This window comes from Procambarus clarkii, chromosome 43 (genome assembly GCF_040958095.1).
Source record: "Procambarus clarkii isolate CNS0578487 chromosome 43, FALCON_Pclarkii_2.0, whole genome shotgun sequence".
In the NCBI taxonomy this organism is placed as follows: Eukaryota; Metazoa; Arthropoda; class Malacostraca; order Decapoda; family Cambaridae; genus Procambarus; species Procambarus clarkii.
Genome location: NC_091192.1, coordinates 6,089,687 through 6,103,778, shown reverse-complemented (window position 1 = coordinate 6,103,778; position 14,092 = coordinate 6,089,687). Strand labels below are relative to the sequence as shown.

General features: G+C 44.0%; 1 protein-coding gene and 1 long non-coding RNA gene across 7 annotated transcripts in view; one reads left to right on the top strand and one right to left on the bottom strand.

Annotated features, from left to right (window-relative positions):
• LOC123756005 (rho GTPase-activating protein 45) overlaps positions 1 to 14,092 on the top strand; it is a 975,988-nt gene that overhangs the window by 572,597 nt on the left and 389,299 nt on the right. The gene's annotated exons all lie outside the window — the stretch shown is intronic.
• Positions 1,155 to 14,070, bottom strand: LOC138349972 (uncharacterized). Its single transcript, XR_011221944.1, has 3 exons — positions 13,984 to 14,070; positions 1,602 to 1,781; positions 1,155 to 1,307 (listed from the first exon to the last, which is right to left on the bottom strand). It is a non-coding gene; the product is annotated as an uncharacterized lncRNA (long non-coding RNA).

Here is a 14,092-nt window from a genome sequence, read left to right as displayed (position 1 = left end):
CTTCTGTCCAATTCTTTATGCATGTTATGCCAGACAAAATAATGTGTAAGGGCTCTGCTTATATTTAAGTTAATCACACTAGTATTATACCTAGCTGGGCAGTCCATGTGACCATTCATACACATTCCAGTGATATTGGGTTTAATATAAACTTGCGTGGTGACGGCGGTGTTTTTAGTTCTTAGACATTGAGGAAAGGGAGAGTACCATCAGTACCTGGTTCATGGGTAACGTTAAGCACTGTCTTGGGTAAGTACATCCTTTATTTGGATTAATTTTTGAAGGCCTTTCACACATGAATGTGTGTGTGTGTGTCAATCAAAATACCATACAGTCAATCATACCAATACCATACAGAAACCTCGCGTCTACTGCAGATACATCGATGATACAATAAATAATTATTATATCATCGATGTATCTGCAGTAGATGCGAGGTTTCTGTATGATTTTGAAGATGGTTTCTTCTAGTGTTCCTATGTAGAAGTCAGCGAAGAAAACTCTTAGTGTGGACCCCTTGGCTTTTTCGTTTATCTGTGTATACATGTCTCCCCAAAGAGTTAGAAATTTAGTTTTTATGGTGTAAATCTCCTGGAGATTATGGAGCGCAGACTCTGGGATATCTTGCATTAGAGTAAAGTTGTCACGGTAGATTCTGAGATTAAGTTTATGATGGTGTTAACAGGGATGTTCGTAAGTAGGGGTTCCACGTCTCGAGATGCTAGGATGCTTTCAGGTTTAGTGTTCTCCACAATGTCTAAGAAATCAGAGAATTGATTTCAAGCTGTAGTTATTTGGTTCATGTTGAGTCAGTATAGTGTTGGAAGAACTCCTGCAATTAAGCTCTCATTAGATTTAGATTCAAGCGTAAAATCATCCGTCTGAACTTTTTAGACAATTCGACCTCCTATCACGAGGTGTGTTGTAATGTTGTGTATGATTGTAAAGAATTGTTACTGCGCTTCGCATACCTCGTGCAACACTTCTATGGTTAAATAATATGTTCATGAAATAATTTGAAATAATGAGGCAAGAACAGAACTTTTGTCTTAAAACTACATGAAAGGTGAATTACACAACACCAAAACAGTCATGTTTAGGATAAAGTCATTACGAGTATTCATGCATTGCGTTAAGGGAAGTAAGAGTTTGGATTTCTTTTTCAAAGAACACATAAAGGTTTATTTTGGATGTCTGCAACATGAAGGCCAGGTGTGGAGCAGGCTGGAGGTGCCTGGAGACCTAAAATGATCTGGAACAGTGCAGCTGAAAATCTGAATCGTCAGAGAGCAGTTCCACCAATCCTTCTGAAATGAACAAAAATTTAGTGACTTTATATGCACGGTTGTTAAACTCTGTCATTATATGCATGTAACATTGTTGCTTATTGGTTCTATATATAGTCTTGTGTTAGGAAACTCGAATTTAATTATTACATTTAATAGAGTTTTCCCAGGTTTGCAGTAACTAATTAGGTTAGCCTACGTATAGTTTGACATAACTAATAAAGATTGACATGAAAAAATCTATTTCCTGGCATGCCGTTGACACATAAGAAAGGCTGAGCTCTGGCACCGACCATTGGGCCCCAAACACCTCACCATTCCGCCTTCTTTTCTCACTGTGACTCTGCTCGCTATTACAGGGCCACTACGTGCCCATCCCAGTTCTCTCTCCCATTTACGCCAGTCAGTTTTTACAGTTTGTATAAGAGTCTCGTGAGCGGAACTGTGTCGAACTCTTTCTGTCGGTCTGCCTTCTGCAACTTTACTGAAGTCTTCCTGTCAAAGTACCATAATAATTTTGTTAGGTTATTCCTGAATCCAAGTTGGCGTTAAAATAATAGAAATTTGTAATTGTGAGTTGTTGTTGTAGTTTCCGGTGCTCGGAAAGTACTGTTTGGCATCTTTACGCCACCGCAGCTGACACTAGCACTGTGTGGCACTGTGTGGCACTGTGAGCTGTGTGGCACTGCCACCGTACACTGATGTACGAGACACAGCTGCTAGAGGGTTGTCAGGCGTGTTACCAGATTGTGTCAGATTTATGGTGCAAAAATTATGAAACACACGAAATATTTTATAAATAGATTACAGGATTACATAAATATTAACAGTTCCTTGCATATGCACTATGAATATGTAACTAGTGTTTGGAGCTTTTCTAAACTAATATATATATATATATATATATATATATATATATATATATATATATATATATATATATATATATATATATATATATAACTTGTGACGGTAACGCGTTGGTGTTCGGCTGTTTAAGGCTAGGGGTATGGCCTCGTCACATAGTTATAAAAAAAAATAGAAAACTGGAACTTCGTCTGTGGTAAGGTAAGGAGAAGACACACAAAACACAAGTAAAACTTTAACAATGAAATTTTAATTACGTTAAATAAATCAAAACATGAAAATATGGACAAACAAATATGTATAATAAAATCAATGAATCAAAATAATAAGAATACTTAAATGACACAATGAAAAGTTACGTTAAGGCAAAATAACAAGAAGTGCAATACAACAGTAAGTGGGAGGTGCTGGAATATTGGCTTAAAGCCACCACCTCTCTCAGTACACTCTAGAGTCTAGCTGGGAGGTGTGCTGGCTACGAAAGCACGGAACATTCTGAAGACTGATGTTGGGGCGACCCCAGACATCGGGTAGTATTGGGGGGCGAGTGCAGGTGCAGCCAGACCGGCGACCAATCAGCGGAGCCGTAGCGATCAACGGGTAGTTTGGTGATTTGGGTCCGAACAGGTGGCGGGCTGCATACGTTTCTGCTCACCCTTGCAAGCCTTGCTGGTGTTGTTGTCGTTGTTGGACATTTCTTCCATAGTCTTTTTATATAATTGTGAAGACGTAATTTTGGAGGGAAGAGCAGGCTCAATCTCTTGAAGGAGATTATCGTCACAACTCTCCCCCGAAGCCTGCGGTTCTGGAAGAAGTACGTCGTTATGTGGTGGAGTAATGGATGGAGTCGCTTCTACTTCATAAACTCTGGAGAGGGCATCGGCTATGGTGTTGTCAGAACCCTTGATATAGCGGATCTCCAGGTTGAAGTCTTGTAAATACAGAGCCCATCGTAGAAGACGCTGGTTGGTGAATTGGGCTTGATGTAGGAAGCGGAGAGGGTTGTGGTCTGAGAAGATGGTGGTAGACCTGGCGCCTTGTAGGTACGGAGCGAAGTGTTGGAGGTTCAGGACGATGGATAGTAGCTCCTTTTCAATAGTGCTGTAGTTCCTCTGGTGTGGTTTCAGTTTGTAGCTGTAGTAGCTGACAGGTAGAACCTCCTCGCCTCGTAGTTGCATCAGGACACCACCAACGCCGGTACCACTGGCGTCGACATGAAGGACGAAAGGCTTGGTGATATCTGGAGAGGCGAGAATGGGGTTAGAACAGAGGAGGAATTTGAGTTGTTCGAAAGCAACGGTTTGCTGCATGGTCCAATTATACCGTTGCTTGGGACTGGTTAATAGAATTAGAGGTGTGGCGACTGTACTGAAATTCCTCACAAACCTACGGTAGTAAGAGGCAAGACCAAGGAAGCGCAGGAGCTGCTTCCTGGTGGTAGGCTGTGGATACTGTAGGATGGCTTGAGTGTGTGAGTCTAACGGAGCTATGCTGCCACTCCCAATAACATGACCCAGATAACGCACTTTACCTTTCGCGAAAGTGGACTTGCCCAGGTTGATGGTGAGGCCGGCTGTCAGGAGCTTGGAGAACAGACGTCGCAGCTGGAGCAGATGTTCACTCCAGGAGTTGGAGGCTACGACGATATCGTCCAGGTAGGCGTATGTGTTATCCAAGCCCTGGATGACACGGTTGACAGCTCTTTGAAAGGTGGCCGGGGCATTACATAGTCCGAAAGGAAGGCGTTCATATCTGAAAAGTCCAAAAGGAGTGATGAAGGCAGATATCTCTTTAGCGCGCTCCGTTAGACACACTTGATAGTACCCCTTAAGCAAGTCCACTTGGGACAAGTACTGGGCACTACCAATGGCATCAAGGATGTCATCTATCCTTGGCAAGGGGTAAGCATCCTTGACAGTGACAGAGTTCAGTTTTCGATAGTCAGTGCACAACCGCACCTTACCTTGGGGTTTGGGCACCAAGATACAAGGTGAGGCCCAGGGGGACTCACAAGGTGTAGCCAGTCCATGGTCCAAGAGGTACTGCACCTCAGCACGCATGACTTCCTTCTTGCTCGGGCTGATTCGGTAGAAGGGTTGACGAATCGGCCGGGTGTCGGGGAGCAGTTGGATGTCGTGCTGGGTAACATTACACTCTTGGGGATCATCTCTGAACAACTCTTGATGTTCTCTGAAGATCTTGACGAGAGGTGCACTATGATTATCCTGAAAGTATTTGGGAAGATCATTAAGGATTTCGGAATTAGAAAGCGCTGACTCCTTGTCAGTGCTTTCGGGAGGAGAAGCTGGGAAGGTCTCACTGTGGATGTAGGGTTCTGTGAATGTGGAATAGTTAATCAAGACAGTGGGAGGAGTACCATTATATTGCTTCAGGAGGTTGACGTGGCACAGCTGGGTCTTCCGCCGCCTATCTGGAGTCTCTATCACATAATTATTATTATTCCTGCACTCTTTGACGCAGTAGGGTCCTGAAAATCTGTTTTGTAAAGGTGAACCTGGGATAGGGAAATAAGCAAGGACGAAGTCTCCCGGCTTGAATTTTCTTACTTTGCTGGTCTGGTCGTAATGAGTCTTCATTCTCACCTGGGCTTTCAATAGATTATCATGGGCAAAGCGGTGGACTCTCTCTAGAATGTGTTGAAGGTTTTGAAGAAACTGGGGCACATTCTGATGCTCACTGAAGGTGGCATCTCTGAGAGAGTCTTTGAAAGCCTTAAGGGGAGTACGGCACTTACGGCCGTAGAGCATCTCATAAGGAGATACTCCTAGGGACTCATTGGGGAGACTTCTGAAAATACACATTATTAGGTCAATCTGCTTATCCCAATCCTTCGAGGTTTCACTACAAAACTTTTTCAAGAGTGCTTTGATGGTCTGATGACTACGTTCAAGAGAACCCTGTGAAGCAGGATGATAGGGGCTGGACAATACCTGTTTGATGTTGAACTCCTCCAGTGTCCTTTTGAAGAGATCACTGGTGAAGTTGGTGCCACAGTCACTTTGAATCTCCCTGGGAAATCCGTATTGAGTGAAGATCTTCAATAGATGTTTGATAACCGTAGCAGCTGTGATGTTCTTCACTGGAACTGCTATGGGAAATCTGGTGGTAGGACACAGGATGGTTAGGATGTAGGCGTTACCTGAACTGGTCCGAGGTAAAGGACCAACACAGTCTATTATGAGTCTGTGGAAAGGTTCCGCAGGCACCTGTATGGGAATCAGTGGTGCTCTGGGAATGGAGACGTTCGGTTTGCCTGCCATCTGACATGTATGACACTGTTTTACGTACTGTTTGACGTTATTTACCATACCTGGCCAGTAGTAGTCTTGACGAATCCCATGGTAAGTCTTGTTGAAGCCGTAGTGGGAGAATGATCCGTGGGCCAGGTGTAGAATAGTGGGCCGCAGGCTGGTGGGAATCACAAGTTGTTCGGTGTTGGCCCAATCGTCCTCCTCCTTCAGTTTACTGGGTCTATATCGGCGGTAGAGCAAGTCGTTCTCTAGGAAGAACCCAGGAATACTGTCGGGTTGAGTCTCAGCCTGGAAAAACAATGGTGTTAAAGTAAGATCTTCCCTCTGCAACTTACGGAACTCCAACTTGGTCAGATGCGGGGGTAGTTTCTGAGGGTCTTGAGGGACAGCGGTAGCAGTAGAGTCAGCTGGCTGTGGACGTGCGGCTTGTGCACGGGTGGTCACGAGAACCGGAGGAGAAACTTCACTCTCTTGAACCTCTGCTGGAACATACTCAAGAATAGGGTTACTTGGCACAGAGTTACACACCTGGGGTTTGTCCATGACGATCAGGTTGGTTGGTTGCAGGTCTTCTGCCAAGTCGTTGCCTAGGAGAAGTTGCACTCCAGGCATGGGAAAAGGCTTTTCCCTGACGGCGACTTGGACTTCCCCGTTCACGTAGGGACAATCCAGGTGGACTCTGGCGAGAGGGTATGGAGTAGTAGCAGTGAGGTCAGTGATGAAGACTGTTTCCCCGGTGTAGACTATGTTGGGCACAGCCGACTTCAAGATGATCGATTGTAGAGCCGCTGTGTCCCTCAAGATCTTCAATTTGAAACGTCCCTCCGGATTTGAACCGTTGGCAGAGACAGTTCCAGTATACAGGTGGTTACTGAAAAGAGAAAGATCATTAACATCAACACCAACATTCATCACAGGCTTACCGGACTTAGGAGGAGTTGGTTTGGGTCGTTGTTGGTCAGTGGTTCCCTTGTATTGAGACTTACCACACTTGTCTATGGTATGTCCATAGAGTCTACAATACTTGCAGTACAGTTGTGAACCAGCTTGATCGGGGCTCACCTTCTCGTAACTGTACCACGACTTCTTACTGGAGGATGGTTCAGGTGTCAGCCGGTGGATGAGGCTGTAAGTGTCAGCCGACTTAGCACACTTCAGGTAGTCGGTTTCTTCTTTATCTGCTAAGTAGAGGCGGACAGGAGGCGGCACACGTCTCAAGAATTCTTCAACAAGCATCAGGTTGACGAGTTCTGTAAAAGTAGAGACATGTGCTGCTTCCAGCCATTTCATGAAATACCTCCGTTTCGTGTTAGCAAACTCGAGGAAGGTAGTGGTACTTGCCTTCAGGTGGTCACGGAATTTCCTTCTATAACTTTCAGTAGAGAGGAGGTAGGCGTCCAACACTGCTTGTTTCAGAGTGTAGTAGTCATTCTCAGACGCCAAAGTACTGAGTGTGACTGCAGCTCTACCTGTAAGATGGACTCTGAGAAGTGTGGCCCATTGGTCGACAGGCCAACTGAGTTGATTAGCAAGGGTTTCAAAGGTGGTAAAGAACACATCAACTTCTGCTTCTACAAAGGATGGCATTAACTTACTTGCATGTGATATATTAAAACTGACGGGAAGATTGGCAGTAGCTTGCTGGCGTTGAGTGAAGTGTGAAGTTTCCAAGGCGATTTCGCGTTGACGACACTCTAGAGCCAGAGTCGCTTGTTGCTTGTCATGTTCGCGTTGTATTTCCAACTCGCGTTGTTTGGTTTCAAGCTGTAAGCGTTCCCGCTCCTGGAGTGTTTCAAGCTGTACTCGTTCACGTTCACGGAGTAATGCGACCTCGCGTTCGTGTTCTTCTCTCCTCAAAGCAGCTTCGCGTTCTCGTTCGTCTCTCCTCATAGCAGCTTCGCGTTCTTGTTCTTCCCTCCGTATGGCAGCTGTTCGTTCTTCAATCTTGGCCAGCTCTAGTTTGAGTTTCAGCGTTGCCAAATCAGTTTTATCTGCAATATAGTAAGTTTCATGAGTTTCAGAGTCTATCTTACCTTGCTCTAAATAGTAATCCAGCAACAGGTTGTGTAGGTCATTTTTGTTGGCTTGGTAGGGAACTTCTAGTTGATACTCATGTGCAAGAGTTTGTAGTTCAGTCCTCTTGGCACGACTTAAAGTCCCTATTTCACCTGCTGGATTTGCACGGAAAGTTTGGAGACGAAACATGGTGAAATTAGCAAATAAAGGTACACGAATGTTCAATAATGAAATGTCAGAAACAGGACAACGTGGCAACTGGTACCTATCCTGTGTGATCTTTAACAATTTAACGTTAAGTGAAAGATATTAAATTAAATCAAGGGCGCAGGAAATCTTGTACCCGGTACTCATGTAAGAGAATAAGGGCAAGAAAATCCTACTAACAAATGAAACAAAGTTTCGAAAACAAATGAAACAGTTAAATGCTTCAAAAGTAAAATTGGTAGTCCAAGGATGTAGGCATACCTTGCCAAGTCTCTATAGGACATAAAGCAAGTTTTTCCCACTGAATTTAATATGATACTTACAGAATTAGCGAACTTTTGTGCTCTGAAAAAATAAGCTAATTCCCTACCGTTGTATGTATCATCATCTCTGACTGACGTGTAGGGGTGCGAGGTGTCAACTTGTGACGAGAACTGCTGCTGAGGTCCCAACTCAGCAACTAAAGTTCGAGCTAGAGGAACTATGGCCCTCTTTGTCCTCCTACAGTCAGATTGCAGAAGATTGGGTACTCTTGACCCGGGGCAGACCACAGTACCAGGGTACCAATATGATGATCTGTCAGAATGAGAAATATTCAAGGGACATAGATGGTAAATACGAGTAATAACATGGAGGGAGAGATGACCAATTAAGAGTATGACTGAGGCCTACAGTCACCACGTAATCCAAAGTTGTCTCACCTTCACTATATGTTACTCTCGTAATGCACAATACACCGCACCTTATAAAAAATGAAATTGAATGAAAAATAGTAAAGCTACGTTAACAGAGTTAAATACGCTTACCATAAATTACCACTTGGCACCAGTACCTGAGTGAGGCTCCTAGGACAGGCCCCCATATAACTTGTGACGGTAACGCGTTGGTGTTCGGCTGTTTAAGGCTAGGGGTATGGCCTCGTCACATAGTTATAAAAAAAAATAGAAAACTGGAACTTCGTCTGTGGTAAGGTAAGGAGAAGACACACAAAACACAAGTAAAACTTTAACAATGAAATTTTAATTACGTTAAATAAATCAAAACATGAAAATATGGACAAACAAATATGTATAATAAAATCAATGAATCAAAATAATAAGAATACTTAAATGACACAATGAAAAGTTACGTTAAGGCAAAATAACAAGAAGTGCAATACAACAGTAAGTGGGAGGTGCTGGAATATTGGCTTAAAGCCACCACCTCTCTCAGTACACTCTAGAGTCTAGCTGGGAGGTGTGCTGGCTACGAAAGCACGGAACATTCTGAAGACTGATGTTGGGGCGACCCCAGACATCGGGTAGTATTGGGGGGCGAGTGCAGGTGCAGCCAGACCGGCGACCAATCAGCGGAGCCGTAGCGATCAACGGGTAGTTTGGTGATTTGGGTCCGAACAGGTGGCGGGCTGCATACGTTTCTGCTCACCCTTGCAAGCCTTGCTGGTGTTGTTGTCGTTGTTGGACATTTCTTCCATAGTCTTTTTATATAATTGTGAAGACGTAATTTTGGAGGGAAGAGCAGGCTCAATCTCTTGAAGGAGATTATCGTCACAATATATATATATATATATATATATATAACTTTAGAACACTTTCCCACCAGGAGACTCGAACCCTAGCCAGCACAGAAGCCTTCCAGCAACTGGCATAACAGGTACGCCTTAACCCGCTCCACCACCCGCTCAGACCCTTAAAAGAGATGGTAATTTCGGAGTATTTAAATACCCCAAAGATCAACACCTCCCAAGAGCACCAGAGCAAGTGAGGGGTCATTTATACGTTAATTTCATCAAGTCCCTGTTAATATGGGAAGACACAGTGTCTCCGCTTAAGGCACAACTCTCCTAAACACGAGAGTTAAGTATACAACTTTAGAACACTTTCCCACCAGGAGACTCGAACCCTAGCCAGCACAGAAGCCTTCCTCCTTGTGTCTTCCCATATTAACAGGGACTTGATGAAATTAACGTATAAATGACCCCTCACTTGCTCTGGTGCTCTTGGGAGGTGTTGATCTTTAGGGTATTTAAATACTCCGAAATTACCATCTCTTTTAAGGGTCTGAGCGGGTGGTGGAGCGGGTTAAGGCGTACCTGTTATGCCAGTTGCTGGAAGGCTTCTGTGCTGGCTAGGGTTCGAGTCTCCTGGTGGGAAAGTGTTCTAAAGTTGTATACTTAACTCTAGTGTTTAGGAGAGTTGTGCCTTAAGCAGAGACACTGTGTCTTCCCATATTAACAGGGACTTGATGAAATTAACGTATAAATGACCCCTCACTTGCTCTGGTGCTCTTGCGAGGTGTTGATCTTTGGGGTATTTAAATACTCCAAAATTACCATCTCTTTTAAGGGTCTGAGCAGGTGGTGGAGCGGGTTAAGGCGTACCTGTTATGCCAGTTGCTGGAAGGCTTCTGTGCTGGCTAGGGTTCGAGTCTCGTGGTGGGAAAGTGTTCTAAAGTTGTATACTTAACTCTCGTGTTTAGGAGAGTTGTGCCTTAAGCAGACACTGTGTCTTCCCATATTAACAGGGACTTGATGAAATTAACGTAAAAATGACCCCTCACTTGCTCTGGTGCTCTTGGGAGGTGTTGATCTTTGGGGTATTTAAATACTCCGAAATTACCATCTCTTTTAAGGGTCAGAGCGGGTGGTGGAGCGGGTTAAGGCGTACCTGTTATGCCAGTTGCTGGAAGGCTTCTGTGCTGGCTAGGGTTCGAGTCTCCTGGTGGGAAAGTGTTCTAAAGTTGTATACTTACCTCTCGTGTTTAGGAGAGTTGTGCCTTAAGCAGAGACACTGTGTCTTCCCATATTAACAGGGACTTGATGAAATTAACGTATAAATGACCCCTCACTTGCTCTGGTGCTCTTGGGAGGTGTTGATCTTTGGGGTATTTAAATACTCCGAAATTACCATCTCTTTTAAGGGTCTGAGCGGGTGGTGGAGCGGGTTAAGGCGTACCTGTTATGCCAGTTGCTGGAAGGCTTCTGTGCTGGCTAGGGTTCGAGTCTCCTGGTGGGAAAGTGTTCTAAAGTTGTATACTTAACTCTCGTGTTTAGGAGAGTTGTGCCTCATATATATATATATATATATATATATATATATATATATATATATATATATATATATATATATATATATATATATATATATGTATATATATATATATACATATATATATATATATATATATATATATATATATATATATATATATATATATATATACAGGTTTTGACACTTGGACAGTTTGGAACAACTGGACAATAGTGGGGGAATACTGTACAAATTGTGAGTAATAGTTGACACAAAAGGTGTCACAAATAGTTGACACAAAGGTGTCGCATTCCAGGACGAGTGGCACTGCTCAATAAACTGGCACCCTGGTGGTGCATTCCAGGATTTGCTTGTCTCAGCCTCCACCGAGGATCGAACCCGGAACCTCAGGACTACGAATTCGAAACACTGTTCACTCAGTTGTCATTTTCTATTGTAAATAGCAATAGTCTTATGATAAGAATTTCACTTGAGATATGACCTCTCAAAACCTGTCACATGTAAATCAAAGGTAGCATATAAAAAACGTGCCTACATAATTATTTTTTATTGCAGTTCATCTGATTCAAGTCGATTTCTTCCAATATATCATCTTACTCAACTTGATTGTGCTTAGTTACTTGTGAGTAATTGTTGCTATTCATCATCTGGTAGATATACAACCTCCTCTGTGAAGGGCTTGAAACATGAGGCATTCACCGTGTTTTATGCCCGTCAGCTCAGGGTTACGGCATGATATATTGCTGCAGTTTGTCTGACGTCCTGCTGCCTTCATCTGATACTACTGGGCTTGTAGTAGTGTGACTGCCTTCATCTGATACTACTGGGCTTGTAGTAGTGTGACTGCCTTCATCTGATACTACTGGGCTTGTAGTTGTGTGACTGCCTTCATCTGATACTACTGGGCTTGTAGTAGTGTGGCTGCCTTCATCTGATACTACTGGGCTTGTAGTAGTGTGACTGCCTTCATCTGATACTACTGGGCGTGTAGTAGTGTGGCTGCCTTCCCCTGATACTACTGGGCTTGTAGTAGTGTGGCTGCCTTCCCCTGATACTACTGGGCGTGTAGTAGTGTGGCTGCCTTCCCCTGATACTACTGGGCTTGTAGTAGTGTGGCTGCCTTCCCCTGATACTACTGGGCGTGTAGTAGTGTGGCTGCCTTCCCCTGATACTACTGGGCGTGTAGTAGTGTGGCTGCCTTCCCCTGATACTACTGGGCTTGTAGTAGTGTGGCTGCCTTCATCTGATACTACTGGGCTTGTAGTAGTGTGGCTGCCTTCCCTTAATACTACTGGGCTTGTAGTAGTGTGACTGCCTTCATCTGATACTACTGGGCTTGTAGTAGTGTGACTTCCTTCATCTGATACTACTGGGCTTGTAGTAGTGTGACTTCCTTCATCTGATACTACTGGGCTTGTAGTAGTGTGACTTCCTTCATCTGATACTACTGGGCTTGTAGTAGTGTGGCTGCCTTCCCCTGATACTACTGGGCTTGTAATATGCAATCAACAACGTTATTTAACAATTGTATGATTAAGGAAAAGGTTTTGTTTATAATTCTCACAGTTAGTTGGTCTCGTGGATAATATTTTGGATGCTAGTCATCTTGTGTATAAATATGATTATCAGTTGCTATCTTATGTATATTCATGATTGTGATTAGATTCCGTATAAGCTGAATGTGTATAGAAACATATACATTCAACTAGATAATTATTCATACTCGCGTAGTGTGTATTGACAGACACAGATTGGAAGTCTGTGTATGATTACTGACACAGGGTCTCCTATACTAGGGGTCCCTTATACATGGTCCTTATACAGGGGGGGGGGTGACCAGATGCCAGCTTCCTCAGAGAATACTCTCTGTATAGGCTTAAGGTTGGCTTAGGCTCTTGTGTTTGGGAGCAGGAATAGCTGGGAGTGGAGACTATGGTTCGAGGCTTGGTCCTTGGATCGGTGAGAGAGAAGGGTAATGGGCTTGGGGAGAGAGGGAGGAAGGGAGAGTTATTTTAATGTTATTGCGAGGACCCATGTCCCCGCGGCCCGGGCTCTGGCCATTCCTCCCGGTTCGTGGTGTAATCAACCAGGCAAACCAGGGGAAAGGGAACTATCAGGAGAGAGCACCAATTCATTATGAGTATATAGCACTTAGAAGGGATCAGCATAAGGATTTGGGATGGGACGGGGGAAAGGAATGGTGCTGAACCACTTGGACGGTCAGGGATTGAACGCCGACCCGCATGAGGAGAGATCGTCGCTCTACAGAGTTGAGAGAGAGAGAGAGAGAGAGAGAGAGAGAGAGAGAGAGAGAGAGAGAGAGAGAGAGAGAGAGAGAGAGAGAGAGAGGGAGAGGGGTGGGGGTGGGAGTGAGGGATTTAATAAAGCAAGGGGTAAGAGAGGGAGTGATAGTGTGCAGGAGAGAGGTTCAGGACGGTAGTAAGAGGTGACAATGAGGGTGGGGGAGGTACGGAATGAATGACCTCAATAACCCAGGTGTAATTACCACAGCACGATGACGTCATGTAACGGGGGCGGGGGAAGAGATGAGTTAGAAAAGTCAAGTAAAGCAAAGTAAAGGAAGAATGAGGGGAGGAGGAAGGAAAGGGATGAAGGATGGGTGGATAGAACATGGGGGAGGTTGGTGCAGGAACTGAGATAGAGAGAGAGAGAGAGAGAGAGAGAGAGGCAGGCGAGCGGGAATAGAAAACGGGGAACGAACGGGAAGAGGGGAGGCAGGAGGGAGAGAAGGAAGGAGGAAGGAGGAGAAGTAATAGAGAGAGTAAGTAAGAGTAGGGAGAGTAGCCTGACTATTATCTATCTATGATGTTATTATACTGATGTTCTTATTGATGTTAATTTTACGTTACATATTCTAATATAAGCTGCCACCACCTGTCTCTTTTGCAAACTAAATCTTAATTCCACTTAAGCAGTGTTCCTGTCGCATTGTTTTATTCCTTACTTGTTCATCTAGCTATTTCTTTCCTTAACTCTTACTTGAGGTGACATTGATTCAAAAAGAGGACTGAACAAAAGTCAAGCTTGTTATTCTACACATAGACATTTATTGAATTCTTTCAAATTATTTCAATTTCCATAGTTCTTACTATTTAACATTTTGACATCCTATTATTTTAAGACAATATTGACCTAATTAAAAGGGGGGGGGGGGATCACCCACTCCCTACTAGCCCACACCATACATGGCTAAATGGGTCAGACTCCACTAGCTCGTCACCACTAAGACATCCAATCAAGACAATGCATTACTGACACTCTTACCTCACTAACAAGTTCACCCAGGGGTGGGTGATGGCTAATCACCCGCCCGGATGGAGGAGCTGGTTGGATGTACTCTCCCTTGCAAAGGTTCCACTCTGACTAATCTACA